The sequence below is a fragment of the Lemur catta genome, chromosome 6 (assembly GCF_020740605.2).
Source record: "Lemur catta isolate mLemCat1 chromosome 6, mLemCat1.pri, whole genome shotgun sequence".
NCBI lineage: Eukaryota > Metazoa > Chordata > Mammalia > Primates > Lemuridae > Lemur > Lemur catta.
In genome coordinates this window covers 94,814,737-94,833,072 of record NC_059133.1, presented here as the reverse complement: position 1 = coordinate 94,833,072, position 18,336 = coordinate 94,814,737, and positions in this window count along the sequence as shown.

The window sequence follows — 18,336 nt, the reverse complement described above, 5'->3', positions numbered from 1 at the left end:
GGCTTGGAACTGCAGGTGTGGCCTTTGGATCTCCCACACCGTGCTTTCAGCAACCCAGGGCCTTCTCCTCACCAGGTGCCTAGGAAACAGACAAACAGGATGAGCTAGAGAAGCAAAGGCCAAGCTAGGTCTGGGGCCACCACTCGGTGTTCCTCTAGCCCTCCGGCCTGCTTTCTTTGGGGCCTGGGGGATACAGGTCAAAGCTTATTTATGGAAATACAGACTCTTTGGAACTGGAAGAGACTGCAGAGATCATCTAACAACGTCCGTGAGTGATGTATTGTATTACTGATGGCACGCAAGGGGGTTCCAAGGACTCCATGGACTTCAAAACTGCCCACAGCGAGTCCTCAGTTAACACTGTCGAAAGGTTCTTCGGAACTACAACTTTAAGCGAAACAACGTAGAACAAAACCAATTTGACTATAGGCTCATTAATATTAATATAAACAAGAGTGAAGTTTCTACAGCATGTTTCTAGCCACAAAAACATCACCAAATTTCTAAATAAAGACTCAAACACTAGTATTAAACATTGAAATAAATGTGAGCTATACATACATTTAAGAAAAATTAATACAAACAAATAAGGTAATAATCTACCCAGTTATTCCAGTTCAGGATGGCTGGTGACTGGAGCCTGTCCTGGCAGCTGAGGGCACCAGCAGTCACCTGCCCTGGGCAGGACGCCATCCCATCACAGGGCACACTCACATCTGCACCCACACAAGCTCACACTGGGACCACATGGACGTGCCAGTTCACCTACATGCACAGCTTTGGGATGTGGGAGGAAGCCGGAGTACCTGGAGGAAACCCACACAGACACGGGGAGAGTGTGCCAGCTCTACCCAGATGGTGACCTCAGCCCGGAAGCAATTTTTTTTTTCTCATCAACGTTATAAGGAAATGACGTTGAACAATACGTCATTCAAGGATCTGCTGTACTACTTGTGCATTTAATTAAATGTGGCTTGGAAAGAAATATACAACTACTGCATCAAACCCATTAGTCCACAAATGGTATTGATTAAGACAAGGGAAGGAGTAAGTAAAACAAAGTCAATTTAAAGAGAAAAAATGTCAATAATATTAAAGTTGGCACATGGATATGTCAAAAAAATGTCAAAGTGATACTAGATGAATGAAGTTTGGAGAATCTGATTTGGTATATTCTTCTCGTTTTACAGGTGAAGAAATTGAGCCCCAAATTTATTTTAAAAAGTGGTAGATCCAGGACTAGAATTGTGGTGCCCACCTCTCCCTACACAGACACCATCTCCTTGAGAATGCTTTCTGGGGACAATTTCCCCTGAAGACCCACAGGCCCCCAACCGGCTGAGATCTTCCCTGGGAGTTGAGCCATGTTCCCTCCTCCCACTGAAAGCCAGGTACTCCCCATCTTCATCCCTCCAGACACACATTTCCTGTCCTGTGGAATATGGTTTTTTCTCTTTTACGGTTCTGAGACAGGAAGGTAGGTTTTACCTGGAGACTCAGGGCCCTCAATACTGCCTGGATCTTTGGAGAAAGCAAAGCAAAAGACTTCTGCCTGCCCGTGAAATGAAAAGCAGTATGTGGAGACAGAACTCGCAGGCTGTTTTACAAGATCTCCAATTTCCGCAGGGGTTGAGGTCAGGCCCCTGTTCCCTGGGATGCTCCATCGCCATGGTCAGGAACCGGGGCGGCGGGGGGACAGTTTGTCAGGCATCCTCTGGAAGAAGACACTTCGTCAGCCACACAGTGGTTTACATTGGCTCCCTGGGGCTGAGACCTTCTCTCTCTGTTCCAAGGAGCATCATCCCCACCTACATGGAGCTATAAATATCCCAAGGCAGAAGAACTGCGTGTGCTTAGGCTTTAGAGCCAGGCTCTTTCTTGGCCGCCAGACACTACTGTGCATGCAATTCCCCAGGCTGGCAGGTGTTGGCAGAGCTCATGCTGTCCAACCCCCTGTCTCCAGAGGCAGACCAAGGGGCCCTGACTTGCTTTCATGAGCATCCGAATGTCTCTTAAAACTTCTAGTTTTGATTTGGGTATTTGGATATATGTGTCACGTGGACACACTTGCATTATGGAACCCAAGACTATGAAAGGCCTTTGTGGAGGAGAATGAACCAGGAAAAGAATGGCTTGATGTGGTGGCAGGAATACTAACCTAATGACAGACCAAGGTGAAAAACAAAGGGGTAAGAAAACACATGCAAGCAAATCATAACTAGTAGTAATCCAGGTATCCGTATCAATACCAGCCAGAAAAGACCTAAGAGAAAGACATTTTTGTACATAAAGAATTATTTTTTTCATTACGAAGGAAATAATTGATGAGTAATACATAATAATTCTGAGCTGAATTGCCTCTAACAATTCAAACTGAAACTATACAATGCAACCATTGCCAACATCATGAGGAGGGGCTGACAAACACAGTTTCGCATACCTTCCTGAAAACCAATAGATCAAGCAGGCAAAAAAATAACAGCACAGAGAAGATTTGAACAGCATGATCAACAAGTTTTGCCCAGAGTGTATATGTAGAATCTTGAACCCCAAAATTAGAGAATTTGGTTTTTCAGTCAAACATGGAGCAATAGCCATCTTTACTATGATTTTCATTGTTCTTTAAATTGGTTGGCTTTTTTAAGAAAAGGTTTCCAGATGTTTTAAATCACAACTTCCTTGCAGATATTACATGCAAATTGATTAACTTTTGTCTTTTAACTTACTACTTGCCTTAGTATAAGCAATACCACCCATGGACTATTAAGTTTGACATGATCATTTTTAATATTTCTAAGTGTGTTTTCTTGTGTTGTTTCTTTAAAGAAATAGGAAGGAGAAAAAAACACTCCACCCTTTTCCTTGTTCTCACTACCTGCTTCCTTTCTTCCTACACCCCCACCCTACCCCATGCTGCCCTTTTTGTTCTGTCTTTTTGTTTTGCTAAGGGTACATTCCTGTTTGTAATCCTTTCTTTGCCCTGTTTTCTGTTTTCAGTAAAGTATCCTTAAGCCATCCCCCCCATTTTATTAAGTAAATAAATAGTACACATTTTTAAAAGTCCATGTACTTCTCAGAATTCCCTTTTATTTCACCAGTGATGCATATTAGAAATAAAAAATTGCTGAAATTAATGAAGAGTCTAACTCAAGAAGTTATAACAGATAGAAAGACCTGAAAAAATGGCATGAATGTTTTCTGTCTCTTTAAAACCTCACTCACTGTTTTTGGGAACTGAAATCTGCATCCTTGCCTGGGGCCAGTGGTTGGGAGGGGCTGGGGAAAGTCCTTTGTTCTTTGTGCTACAGTAGATGTCCAGATGTCTTGGCAGAGATGGGACAGAGATGGGATGATCAGAATCATCAACTGCAGCTGAACAGCAATTGCCTGAAGCTGAAAGGCCTCCTGTTAAAAAGCTCTGTATTTCTGCTTATTAGGATGATGGCATTTTAGAAAGGAGTCTCCATCCTCCTCATTTGCTGTCCAATTAATAAACTCCTCTTTCCTTCTCCTCAAACCACTTGTCCTCGTTCTTCTGATGTGGCCTTGGGGACAAGTGCCAAGCTTTCAGTAACAAGACCAAAATTAATAAAATAAGAAAAATAGAAAGAAACAAGTAAAAAAGTTGGTTCTCTGAAGAAAGTAACAAAAGAGACAAACTGTGGACAATATTGATGAAATAAAGGAGCACATAAAACAAAACTATAGAAATAAAAACTGAGAATTAATTCCATTTACAATGTAGATTTAAAAGTATGCGATAACTATATTTGACTTTATGCCAATACATTTGAAAACCTAGACAAAATATAACTTATCAAGATGGAGTAAATAAAAAGATAAACCACAAGAATAGATGCAAAACTATTAAAGAAAGTGTATCAGTAGTTAAAAACTTACCTGTAAAGCAAATAAAATAAATACACAACAAAACACTGTACTCAATTTTACACTGAATTCTACCAAATCTTCAAGGGAAAAACAATTCCTGTCTTACAAAAATCTCTTTAGAGAACAAAGAGAGAAAACTATACAGCCTGCATATTAAAATCAGGTAAGTTACAAGATAGGCAAATTATGGACCAATCTCACTTTTAAATAGATGCAAGTAGCCTAAATAAGATATTAGTAAACCAAATCCATCAATGCATTAAAAAACCGCACTGTGACCAAGTTGAATTTATCCCAGGAATTTAAGAATCGTTAATTGAAAACATTATTAATGCAATTGACCACATTACAAATTAGAGTAATAACCCATTATTGCTGCCACCCAACCAGGTTCATTTGCCCACTGCCAAAGAGGAAGCCAATACACCGAGACAGTGGAGTTTACCATAGAGAATGAGTTTTTAATTCCCATAGAGGTAAGCAGGGAGATGGGAGAAATTTCTCAAATCTGCCACCTCGATAATTTAGGAGACAGGGTTTTTAAAGACAGTTTGGCGTAGGCAATTGAGTCTGCTAATTGGCTGGGTTTGGGGAGGAACCATAGGGTTGTAGAAATTGTCTTCTTTGCTGGCCAGGTTCTTGGGTGGGGGCCACAAGACCAGGTGAGTCAGTTCCTTGGTATGGACCACTGGTCTGCGTGGGTCAGCAGTTCCGCTGGAATATGGGACCTGGAGGATATCGCAGAAACTACCCCTAGGTTTCAAAAAGGTGATGTTATCTATGGAGAAAGCTAAGAATCTTTATGGCCACCAGCTACATGACTCCAGTGTTGCAACTATAGAGAAGCAAACAGGGGGACAGTGGCTAATTATTACCATTATTTTTAGCTAGGCCTGTGCCTTATTTTTAGCTAGGCCCTTACCACAGTTCTTGCCTTGCACTCCTTTATCAATTTGTAAAGGTGGTTTCATTATCATATCGGAGATATAGGATTAGTACTTTAAAAATTCAGTACTCATTTTCAATTAAAAAAAAAAAAACCTTAGCAAACTACAAATTGAAAGGAATTTCTTTAACCTGATAGAGGGTACCCACCAAAAATCCACAGCAAAATCTTACTTAAAAGTCTGATCTAAGAAGTCAGAAAAGTCAGAAACAAGACTGGGATGCCTGCTCTTGCCACTTCTATTCCACCTGGTGCTTACACGGAGAAGAATGAATGAATAAATAAATAGAAGAGGATTGGAAAGGAAGAAGTCTGTCATTACCACAGATGAAATGACTGTCAGCATGGAAAATAAAGATAATCAGCAGGATGCAGTGGCTCACGCCTATAATCCCAGCACTTTGAGAGGCCACATTGGGAGGATCGCTTGAGGCCAGGAGTTCAAGACCAGCCTGGGGAACATAGTGAGACCATGTCTCTATTAAAAAAAAAAAAAATTAGCTGGGTATGGTGGTACACAGCTGTGTTCCCAGGTACTGAGGAAGCTGAGGCAGGAGGGAGGGTCACTTGAGCTTAGGAGTTGGAGGCTGCAGTGAGCTTTGATCATGCCACTGCACACCAGCCTGGGTGACAGAGGAAGACCCTGTCTCTAATAAAGAAAAATGATAACAACAATCTATATAGACCAACAATTAAAATAATAAGAATTCATTGAGATTATTGGATATAGGATCAGTACACAAAAACATTAGCATTTACATCTAATCAACAGACAGTGAATAAACTGCGGTTTATTTATGGAATACTATATAGCAATTGAAAGAAAGAAACTAGATCAGCCTGTATCAACAATGGCAAATCTCAATGAGCAAAACAGGTTGAGTTTAGAAAAGCAATTTGCAAATTGGTATGTACAGCATGGCACCATAAACACAGCAAAAGCATAAAAATCATGCTTAGGAATGACAGACACCTTTCAGGATAGTGGAATCTCTGGGGACATAGAGATAGGACAGAGATGAAGGGTGGAGATTTTGCAGAACTCTAATGTTCTTTTAAGAGAGAGGTTTGAAGTGATTATAGCAAAATATTAACACCTGTTTAATTTTAGTGTCTATTATATTATTTCATTACCTTTTACATATTTTGCACATTCCATTATTAAGTTTTAAGAAGGAAGGAACCTCCAGGGGCAAGACCTAAGGCACAGTGCCAAGTAGATGTTGGAGATAGGCTGGTTGTCACGTCCTCCTTTTTGGGGAGCCACCACTGCCAGGCCTTGGGCAGTTGCTTCTGGGTGTTTCCTAGGAGTTGGGTCACACCGAAGACATCACTTGGCCTTCCTGGCCATCTTCTGCCACGTGATATGAGCAGTAAAAGCCTACCCATATTGAAGCAGAGTTGCTTCCTCATACCACCCTCCGCCCCGCCCCCAAGCCTTACTGGGGCTCCTGTCTCCAAAGTGAAGCTACTACAACCTGTATTCTGTAGCCAGAGGATATTGTGAACCTGTTTTAGAGTAAGACAGGTGCTATAAAATGTATTTCAAGGCAACCAATTATGGGATTGAGGCCACTGACAAAAAAGAGCAGAGAACTTTCACTAAAGGCAAATTGAAGTAAAAAGCAAAAAAAAAAAAAGGGAATTTTATGCTCCCAGTTTCATTTTCATGTTATCAGTTTTGGATTGAAAAGGATCATGTTATAAAACCAGGACTAGCAGTTAGAGAGGAAAGAATGATTTGGAGGTATGTATGTCTTTTGGATTCCCTTACTTGTGAGTATCCCTTGAACTGTCCTTCCCATAAGAAAATACAATGACAAGAAGATAAATGAGCTGGTGTCTTGCGGGTGGTGGACCAGGTCTCTTAGAAGAAAGAACAACATAAAGAAAACGCGAAGTGCTGCAGTCCGGGCAGTCCGACGCGGCAGCACACACATTGCTCTCTAGGTTCTTGATGAGGTTTGTTCACTGGGGGAGCTTTTCTTTTTTCTTCCAAGGTGATTAATTTTCCTCTTATTCTGCCTTGTTGGAACACCTGCTTTAATGATGATTGTGTGATGCAACCTTAGTCTTTCTTATGCACGGAGGACACGTCCACCGGTCACCAGATCCAGCCACATGTCCCCTGATGGGACTATCCCCAACACTTTGGGACTGAGGCATGCTCATTTTCTTTGTAAAGGCCAGATTAAAAAAGAGCATCACTAACGGAACACCCATACACCCATTCCAGGTCTGAAACATCTTTCCTCTCTGAAACATTCATCCTTCTGTCTAAACTAGGTCCTTGCCATTGCAGTCTTGTTGGTTACAAATGAAATTGAATAGAACGGAAATTCCCCTGAGAATCAGTCTTTCCTATAACACTCAAGCCGGACATCATGTAGAAGAACCCCTTGGAAATTTCATCTGTGCTGAGATAACTTGACTATAGAAATACAGAAGAGCCCCAACACAGTTGATTGTGTCCAGAGTATTGTGTGTGGGGGGGTGGGGGGAGTCTCTGCAAGACACTTGAGCACGCATACTCAAATGGAAGTGTGCAGGAGAAATCAACCACACTTAAGACAGAGATTGATGGTAACCATAAAACAAGAGGGATTGCTGATGGATTGGAATGGTTTGGCCCCGAGAAGAGGAGACTCAAAGAAGTATGAAACTTATTAATAAGGATTGATGGTTGGGTTACACAGACGGCAGGTAGGACTGACGTATGGACAAGAAGAATGGCTGAAGGGGAAGGGGAAGGGGAAGGAGAAGGATCAATAGGTTGTGCCTACTCTCTCTGCTTTAGCTCCCTGGAGTCTGGCTTTGAAAGTGAGCCTGAGCTGAGCGGTTGGCAAACCTGTCTGTGCGCCAGTGGAGCTTCCCATTTGCTGAGTACAATTCTCCTTCCCCGCTTTCCCACCTTTTCCGAAAGTCCCCTAACACATTGTCCTAGGCTACTAGGAGACGAGGGAATGAGGTGGAGGGCAGGACACACACTACAGTGAGTAGGGAACTGGGCTCCAGTCTGGAGACACACTTGGGTCTCAGCCTTGCCTCTGCCTGGCTGAGTGACTCTGGGCACCACCTGTGCATCAGAAGAGAAATAAAATACCTTCATCTGGCTCTAGATTGTACTTTGTTTTTTTCCCCAACTCTTTGGTGGGAGCTTTTGCACTATGACTTCCTACAATTCCAGATACTTCCTTCACTTTCAAAATACCCTGATGCAGATGGGTGATGGCAATGCCTCTGTCTGTGTTAAAGCATGGTATTTTTCTCCTGAGCATTCCCACCAAACAATGAACACCGGTATGCACCGTTAGAGCACTAGAATATGATTATATGAGACTGTGAGCCCCTGTGGGACACAGCACACGTCCTGACTGTCTTTGTATCCCCAAGGCCAAGTGTTAATACTTGGCCCAGCACACAACTGTTCAGTGAATGTTTTGTAACAGTGAATGAAGTACCCGACATTACTGATTTAAAATGCTCTATGTTGTGTCCAGAAGACATTTTTCTGGTGGTGGCATCAGAGCGGTACCCTGTGTATGAAGAAGACAACTATCTTAGTGCTGGGAGTTTTGATATGTATTCACAGATTTATTCTTGGTCCTTAATTGTGTGTTTGGACTGTAAGTCCTCTCTACTCTGGAATAGGGACAATTCCTAGGGCAGCAGATAGACAACTATTTGGCCAGCACCAAAGCTAGGGGCTTCTATGAGGTGGTCTCATGGTGAATTCAGCACGTCTTTTACTTTCTGCGTTCTGATGTTTTGACATCTGGAGCCTTGCAGACCCTCGAGGGCCCGTACCTCCCAAGGCCAGTTCCTAGAGATGACAAACAACTCGCTCCCAAGTGTGCCTGTCAAATGCAACCAACCAATCCAGAGTCTGCACCCCCGGCCATCTCCTTTACTGGGCTCTCACTCTCCAGGTGACTGTCCATCTGCCCTAATCACCCCAGAGCCAGGTGCAAGACAAATGGGGTCAGCCGCTATGCGCCAGAGCCCCCTGAAATTATGCAGACTAGTCAATCAACCTTCTCACCCCGCTGCATCAGTTTCTTCCTTCCGAAACCACACTACGGGCCTTGCCACGGTGACCACTGTCCTCTGCCTCCTGCAACGTGGGGATTTGCCTCTACAGCCTGGCGTGTCCTCATCTTTGGGTTCCCGGAGACAACAAACCTTTGCAATGGTAGTGTCCCCTGACCTGTTAGCTTTGCCACACCCAAATAATGACAAAAACACATGGACTTCTCATAGCATCCTGGGAAGCAGGTATTTCACAGCTAAGGCAGGTTAAGTGACAGAAATTAAAGAGCAAGTGAGTGGTGGAGGTTGGATGGAAACCCCAGCCTGGTTGCCCTGGATTCGATATTCTTTCTACCACAGCATGTGACAGCTGAGTCATGTTGTGGGAAAGTGCTCCACAGTGAGTGTTTTTTAGGCATATACACGGGAATAGGAATATATATTCATATTCCTACTTTTACACAGAGGCAGAATTCTCTACCTAGTGTTTTACATCTTGCATCTTTCTCTTTAATCAATATATCTTAGGTATCTTTGTTTTTAACCAAACTTTTTTTCCCCCTAAAATGGGGAGGAATACATTGTTTCCAGTTCTACTGCTGGCCAGACGCATCCTGCTGAGGCCAGAATAAATGCAACTTGGAGTATAACGTTCCCATCTCTGAGACTCTTACGTAAGAATCATAATCACGTCACTTAAAAGGGCCTACTATGTGCCAGGCACCATTCTAAGCACACTAGGAGTGTTGTCTCATGCACCTCCTTAGCAGTGCGGAGGGAGATGCAATTCTTGTTCCCATGTTGAAGATTAGGAACCTGAGGAACGTGCCCAGGGTCACACAGTGAGGGAGCGGTGGACCCCAGGACTCCCTCTCCAGTGACCTGATTCGAAAGTGCAGGCTCCAGGCCAGTGTTTCTGAGACTAACCTGCACATGACCCGCGGAGGAATCGCTCTGAGAGGCAGACGCTGCCGCGCGAGGCGGGAGGCCCGGGGCTGCCGGAGGCCGCCTCTCCCGCAGGGTCCCCAGAGTGCTCGTGACCACACTCCACGCAGTGCGGCTTTGCACCACGCTGTGGCACTGCCCGTGGGCGCAGCCCGTCACTCTGCCTCTCAAAGGATGTGCCGTCTGGGGCTCCTTCGCTGCTTATTTCCGAATTTCAGCGCTTCTCCTCTGCTGCGCTGAAGCACAGAAGCCACCGGGGATGATGTGCGTGTGCGGAGGAACACACCCATCTTTGCCCATTGAATTGGCAGCCATGGGGGAACATGGGAAGGAGTGAAGGAGGACGGTGTCTGAACACAGAAGGCAGAGGTTCCTTTATTCCAAAGGAACCAAACTATCTATTTTGACAAATGAAGCTTCTATAAAATGAGCTTCCTCCCGTGCATATTTAAGCCCCACTTGTTTTGATGGAAGAGCAAAGAACATTAGCAGGAAACCATGAAAAAGAGGAAAAAAAAACTGTACACAAAACAAAGTCCCTGTGGGTCTGTACGGAAGAGAAGATGCTCCTCTGCTCTCTTGCAACGTACAAGATGTTCGTCAACCAGCAAAAGAATTCTTAATGAGGATCAATGATTTGCAAAATATCTTTTCCCTTGTGTACCATCCCATGCTACTTCACAAGTAATTAGAGGTACAAGGTTATATTTTATTTCCTCTCCTAAAAGAAAATTAAAAAAATGTGTGTATAACAAATGCAAAAATCTATGGCTTCCTTTTCAAGGCAAAAGTTAAATGTCCTCATGTTTCAAAGGCATGAGCCCTTCTCTCTGACTTGAGGATATACTTGAAGTTCCTTAAAGAAAGCACCACGAAGGGACAATGGCCAGAAGGAGGGCAAGAGTTTCTTGATAACTCTGGGACTGCAATGTCACCAGGCCCTGGGGCCCTCCCCCCGCAGAGCAAGTGGCCAGGGCTCCTTCTTCTTGATCCAGTAGCAGAAAACTATCCACAGCAAATCTAGGGACCAGTCCCTCCCTCTCTTTTCCAAGTATCTGGGGAAATTTATTCATCTGTTCATTCAAAACTAATGAGTACCACCTTTTATGAGTATCACCAAGCACCAAGATATGTTTATTCTATCTTACATGTAATGATATTAATGTAATAATTACTGCTATACACCTACTCTGAGAACAAATTAAGAATAGATCAAGTATTCAGGTTTTTTTGTTTGTTTTCATTATTTATTGACATTTTCTTGCTCAAATTGAATGATAACACATATTCCATCCCTCACTTCTTATTTGACTTGCTTAGCAGGATCATAAAAAATATAATTTTTACAAAAATAATAAAGAGTTTTATTAATATAACTAAAAGCTTCTATTAAGCTTTTGACAGTTATGCTTTCCTGCTTTCAGTGGCCATCATTTTAGCATCCTGGTAGAATTTAAGTTTTTCTATTGTTAGCTGGTCTTGCACTGCATTTATCAATGGCCAGGGCACATTTCTGGACATAAGGTCTTTTCACTTGTGTTTTATCACAGGCTTTGCTGTCTTTTATCTCCACATGTGATCAAAATCTCTGGCTCTTTCCATTCCTCCCCACTGCTTGCTGTACCCACGTCCCCCAGGCCACATTCAGGGGTCCTCACTGCCATATGCAAGAGCTCTAGCCCATCCCTACGCCTGCAGCATACCCCGGGGTCTGTGCGAATACTTCCCTCCAACAAGCTGGAAATACAGATGCTTGATCCCGGTAGCAGGTTCTGAATAGATACTTGGTGGGTGTTTAAAACCACAATATGCAGAAACTCATGCAGGGATGCAGAGGGTGTGTCTCCTCCATCTCTGGTTCAAACTATTATTAAAAATATCTCACCTCTAATTAAATTCAATATGAAATTTAATCCTGACTCAATCACTTACGAATTAGAAGCATCGCAGGTTACTTCACTCTTTGGAGCAAAGAGTTACTTCACTCCTCTGCAAAGGGGAGACAACGATGCCTAAAAATTCAACATGACAATACGTGTCCCTGGCGCATGGGAGTTTCTCAGCACAACTCTGTTCCTCTGATCTCATTTTCTGAGTCTTCTTTTTTTCCCCCTGGGGATGTGGTTTGTTGCACGTGAAAGAACTTTGCAAATAAAAAAACTACAGAAATGTTGATCTTCTTATGTGATATTTATGGCATAATTTCTCCCTTTTAACACACATTTTCTAATATAATATTACACAGAATGATGGCCAAGCCCCCTCAGCACTGGTTTGCCTGTCTTTAAAATGGAAATAAAAACACACTCCTGTAGTCCCACCTACTCGGGAGGCTGCGTGGGAGCTCAGTAGTTGGGTGACATAGCAAGACTTTGTCTCTCAAAAATAGAAAGAAAGAAAAGGAAGGAAGGAAGGAAAGAAGGAAGGAAGGAAGGAAGGAAGGAAGGAAGGAAGGAAGGAAGGAAGGAAGGGAGGAAGGAAATGAAAAATACATGTTGAATGTTAAAAATATTCAAGGAAATGACATTTGTTAAGTGTCCACCACAATACTCAATACATAGTAGGGGCTTAATAAATGGTAGTTATTTTTATTACTTTATAATTATTCAGGTACCTTTGTGCACTTCACTAGTTATTCCCTCTACTTCATGGTTTCCTGTACTCCCCTCCCTCCCACTTCAGTCAAAAATTTGATCAGGGAATGAGGAAACTTAGGATGCTGAGATGTGCTGAAGATAATTTGGGGTCCTTATAATGAGCAGGGGACAAGAAAAGTCTCTGCAGTTTGCTGGCTCCAGCACACAAAGTGGGTGATCATCTTACGTAACTATTCATTAATTCCTGGGACTCTAACGTTCATGGGCACTATTTCCTTTCCCCAGTACAACAGACAAACATGCAAACAACAAAGCGCTGATCTGCGCCTGCTTCTATTCTCTGAGATCTCCCATTGAGACAGAAAGGAAGTTTGTAGCTAAGCCTCCAGCTATTCATTTCCTGCCAGTGGAATGTTCTATCATTCACAATCTTATGTGGTCTTATATGTAAGTGGAGCAGATTTTATCATTCCCATTTAACAATGAGCCTGGCAGATCCTGTTGTTAAAGAACAGGGAGGGCTCAGCATTCAAGCTCTGTTGCCAGTCAGCCTCTCTGGGTCCGTATCCCAGTGGTTAGAACATCTGCTCAGGGTCCTGCCAGATGAGCTCTATGACAGCTGTCTCTACCACTTTATTTGTAAGTGACTGAAGCTGTGAGGCTCTGTGAGTGAAACCTGAGCAGGAAAGGTGGAGGGAGGGGAGGTGCACCTTCAGCTTAGAGGTGTTTGGTCTCTCACTCCTATCCTCTGCTGACGCCTTGGACAGCAGCTGCCCTGGGCTTCAGTGTGTACACACAGAACTGGAACCCAGCCATCAACCAGTTAGTACCAGGAATTTCCTGCCACGTGCCAAGGCGAGCGCTGGGACGTGTGAGATGGTACAGAGAAAAGAGATCGGACTACAAGAAGATACAAGTGTTGATACAGCTTAATCGGAGCAAATAATTATTACTGCACTTTATAACTTGCACCCACTTAACGTCATCTCCACTTTACTGCTGGAGGAATCTTCCAAGATTGCCTTCTTGTATCTGAGCACTTTCATAGTCAAATGACTTCAATGGCTCTATATGGCTTCTCAAATAAAGTGTAAATTCTGAAGCCCAGCATGTGACAATCTGTTGCAAATCCACACGTCTGGGTTTATCTTGGATCACTCTCCTCTGTGAACCCTTACGCTTCAGCCAAACTAAACCACTCAGCGTCTCGCACAACACCCACTTGCCCAAGCCCAGCCATTTGCTGGCGATGTTCCTTCTGCACATATTGTCTTTCCAGCTCCCCCCTCCAAGCCACATGTCTCAGCCACACTGGTCTCTCACTGTCCAGCATGAGGCCACCTCCGTCACTGTACAGTATCTGAGCTCCCCGGTCAGAATTTACTTCTTCCTTCTCTGAGCTTCCCTAGCACCTTTCATGGCCTTGTATTTGTTCATTTATGAATCTTTCCTTCCAAGCTATACTGTAAGTCTATTGTTAAGTCTTGGAGGGCACAGTTTTATATACTATCTAGTATCTAGATTAGCGATTTACATTTAATAGAAACACCATAAATATTAAACCAGTGATTATGTACTGCCTTCTGCACTTTTCCATTGGCTTTTATGCCAAAGACCATTTATATGTAAATTGGGCAGTTTTTATCATCTCCATTTTACAAAGGGTGAGATTGAAACTCAGAAAGTTCAAGTGACTTGCCTACGGCTAACACGGATAGACGGTCCTGGAGCTAAGAAAACAACTCTGAAAGAACTTTGAGTCCTTTTCCTCAACACGGAGATGAAGTTGTGCCTCCTGTATGCAAAGCCACAGGGCTCTGCTGGGGGACGGAGGTGATGAAGGCAGGAAAAACTTCCTGGACGAGGAAGGAGTGGTTTGACAGGAGGGAGGGGAGTGGGCATTCCAGGTAGGAAAGAGTAATGAAGATGGACCGGAGTACATGGTTGTTCACAGATAGAAAGTATTTTCACTGTTCTCATGGCCCAGCCTGTGCCTGGCAGAGAGCGGGTACTCAGTATGTGTTAACTGAAGGAAGGGAGGGAGGACAAAAGGGAAGAGGAGAAGAAGGTTTGGAGCAGGAAAATTGCATTTAAATGAAGGAAAAGGCACAGTTACCACCAGCCGGGTTTGGGAAGGTCACCAGGTTGCCGGTGCAGCTTTATTGCACCGAGGGCAAGTCCTCCCTGGCTGGGGGGAAGGTGTGGGCTCCACTGGGCATGGCAGAGCGACAGGATTACCTGGGGCCATTGTCATCATTGTTGCCATCTTCCTCCCCAAGGCTGCCAGTGCTAACTGTTGTCTGGATTTTGACAAGGAAGAGATGCAGTTGTGGAGTCTGACAGAAGTTTACTTTGCCTGCCGCTGAGCCACTCTCCCTGGCCCATTTCCTCAAGAGCCTGACAGCTTTTGAGTATGATGACTCATATTCATTTTGGGAAGAAAAACATGGAATATAGAGGGCAAGAGACTTGGGTTCTTGTCCCAGCTGTGCCATGGAGACCATGTGGCCTTGAACAAGTTCTCTCAGCCTTAGCGTCCCAAGTTGTCAGATGGGGACAGCAACACCTGCTTTACCTCACAGATTGTGAGGCTTCAGTGAGAAACAGATTTGAAGTACTTTTTGTTTTTGGTAGAGACGGGGTCTCGCCATGCTGCCCAGGCTGGTCTCAAACTCCTGGCCTCGCCACCTCATGGGGCCAATTTGAAGTACCTTGGAAGTACCAAGTGATGTGTGACATTGGAAGCAAGGGGGGGAGGGTCTGCCTCAGAGAAGACAACTGGAGCAGCATCTCGATTTTATCTTGTGACCTGGCCTGAGAAGTGAGCACAGCCCAGTGGGAGGGGCTTTGTCCTTGACCACCCAGTAGATTTATGAGACCACAGAAAACAGCCACAGCCTTCAAAGGCCCTTCCTGCAAACACCAGCTGGGAACACCCACTGAGGTGGCAGGGCCAGCCCTGACCTGCCTTGCTCACATTTTTTGGTTTGCTCCTTATGTATGAAATCACCAAAACTGCGGGCCCTCAGCCTTCTACCTTTTTATTTCAGTGAAACTCAGCTCTAATATACACAGTTGACCTAAAGAGCCCCATGGTGTGACAAACTGCAGAACAAATGAACCCCGAGCTCTTGTTCTTTACTTTTCTCACGTCAGCATCCCAATTTTATGCAACCCATAAAGTTGCTTTTTTGCCCCAGCATTTCGATTAATAATCAGTAATATTCGTATATCTTCTACCCTAGAGGCTCTCCGTCCCTTGGGAGCACCCTGGGCAGAAGTCTAAAAGCAGGCCCTGCAGTCCGAGAAACTCTTACTCGGCGGTTGTCACGGAGCTCTTGGAAGCAGCGTGCTCAGATGGCTGACGGCGTCAGAATGGGAAATACCTGCCCCGGCGCGGCCAGCCAAACACTCCCGGTTGGTTTTATTGCTGCCACATCCAAGAATCAGGTGCCTGGAAAAAATATGCTGACAGGATGAGACGGAGGAAGCTGCGATGCCATCTGGGGTCAGGAAAAGATTTTTGTCCGAATGCCAGCTGCGGGGGTGGAGGCAGTGTGGTGCTTGTGGCTCGCAGTCTGAAATGGCCCAGGAGGTGCCGGAAAGCACGGAGAAGGCCACCCAGAATGCCATCGGGGAGAACTGGGGACTTCCATGAGAGTGAGGCTTCTGCACTGGACATTTTAGCAAATGTTCTATTTTGGAAATTTTCAAACATACACAAAGTACAGATACATGCCAGGGGTGGTGACTCAAACGCCTGTCATCCCAGCACTCTGGGAGGCCAAGGCAGGAGGATCGTTTGAGGCCAGGAGTTCAAGAACAGCCTGAGCAAGAGCGAGACCCCGTCACTACAAAAAGTAGAAAAATTAGCCAAGTGTGGTGGTGGGCACTTGTAGTCTGAGGCACTGGGGACTGGTGAGAGCATTGCTTGAGCCCAGGAGTTGGAGGCTACAGTGAGCTATGATGACACCACTGTACTCTAGCTTGGGCAGCAGAGTGAGACCCTGTCTTGAAAAAAAAAATAGTAGAGATGTAGTATGAGAGTCCTCACGTGCTCATCCCTCAGCTTCAGCAATTATCCACTCAAAGCCAACCTTGTTTCATCCATATCCTTACTCTGCTGTTTCCCAACACCCAACCTCACTGGGTTTTGTCAAAGCAAACCCTAGACATCCTAGTACGGCATCCGTAAATACTTCAGTGAGTGTCTCTAAAAATAAGAACTCTTCTAAAAACATAACCGTGGTACCATTATCATACATAAAAATTTACAGTCATTCTACTATATTAAAAAATTCAGTATTTAAATTTCCCTACTTGTCTTCTAGTAGTACTTGATACTTTGGTCAATGTGAGATAGAATTAAAAATAATAACAAAAAAGGGAAAATGAAAAAAAGAAGAGGCAAATAAGGGAACAAAAGAGGGGAGAAATTAATCAACATATATATATTGAATGTCTATGATGTACCAGGCCCTGTTCTGGGTTCTGAGACCCTGTGACCTCCTTTTTAGGAGATGGAAAAATCAAAGGACAGGGAGCTTAAGTCTTTTGCCCAAAACCAATCCACTTATAAGTCTTGAAGATATGATTCCAGCTCAGGCCTGTATGTTTCAAAGGCTTGCCTCTTTCTTCTATGCCATGTCACACCTTAAATAACCAAATTATCTACTAGGGACTCTTGGAAAGAAGGAAAAGAGAGAAGGTAAAGGTGTATCAAATTCTGTTATCATCAGAAAGTAGTAAAGTTGAATTGCTTAGGTGCCAGACATGTTTGGATGTGAATCTCAACTCTGCATGTGAGTGAGTGAGAAGCTTCTTTACTTCCCTGGATCTTGTTTTCTCTGTCAGTGAAATGGGATGTGGAAGGATTAAAATAAAAAATTTAAACACTTAATAGTGGCTGTTGTTATTCTTCTATAGCTCAGGAATGGGGCTAGGGAAAAAGAAGGCAAGAGGGGGTGAAGACGTACCCCATTCTTTTGCAGACAAGTGGCTGCCAGCCCCTGGCAAGAGTGGTGAGTAGGGGTCAGAAGGGGCAAGTCTAGCAGAGGTGATGAGAACAGGGGCTGTGCAGGAGGCAGGGGACTGGGGAGGAGGAGGCAGTCATGGAAGCTCTGGGTCAGTGCCTGCCCCTTTCTAAACATGGAACGAAGGTGGGAAATGAAGATGAACGTGGTGCAGGAGTGGGACAGTCAGGGGACCAACCCAAGTGACAGGTGGCAGGTGGGGAGCTGAGCAGCAGAAGTGCAAATAAGACTGGGTGGATTGAACTTCAAAAAGTGGGCAGTAACCAAGAAATATTCTTTTTTCTTTGAAATAAATGTTATTGTGTATATTTAAGGTGTATACTATGATGTTACTGGATACATGTAGATAGTACAATGGTTACTATAGTGAAGCAAATTAACATCTGTCATCTCACTTAGTTACTCTCCCTTCTTGTAGTGTGGCAAAAGCAGCTAAAATCTACCCATGTAGCAGAAATCCCTAATACAGCACAGTTTTATTACCTTTCCTCCTCATGTCGTACTTAGATCTCTAGTCTTATTCATCCTACCTATCTGCTACTTTGTATCCTCTGGCCTACATCTTCTAGGTTTCTCCCCCGACCCTTGCCCCTGGTAACCACTGTTTCATTCTCTACCCAGAGAAAATATTAATCAAGAAAAAGATTCGCTCAGAACTTCAGTAACATGAATCTGACTGTGATATCCCAGACAGACTGGGTAAGAGAGATGGGAGGCAGAGACACGGATATATTAATAGCAGATGCTACAAATCCCAAAGAAGTTTTCAAGGTCTAGGATGAATGCAGATTTTATAGGCTCCTGTAAAGTCTCTCATGCCCAGAGCTTTTTGAAGCCTATTTGTAACACTGAAATTCTAATGTGCTGGTAGTAAACTCTTCCGGTCTCCAGAGAA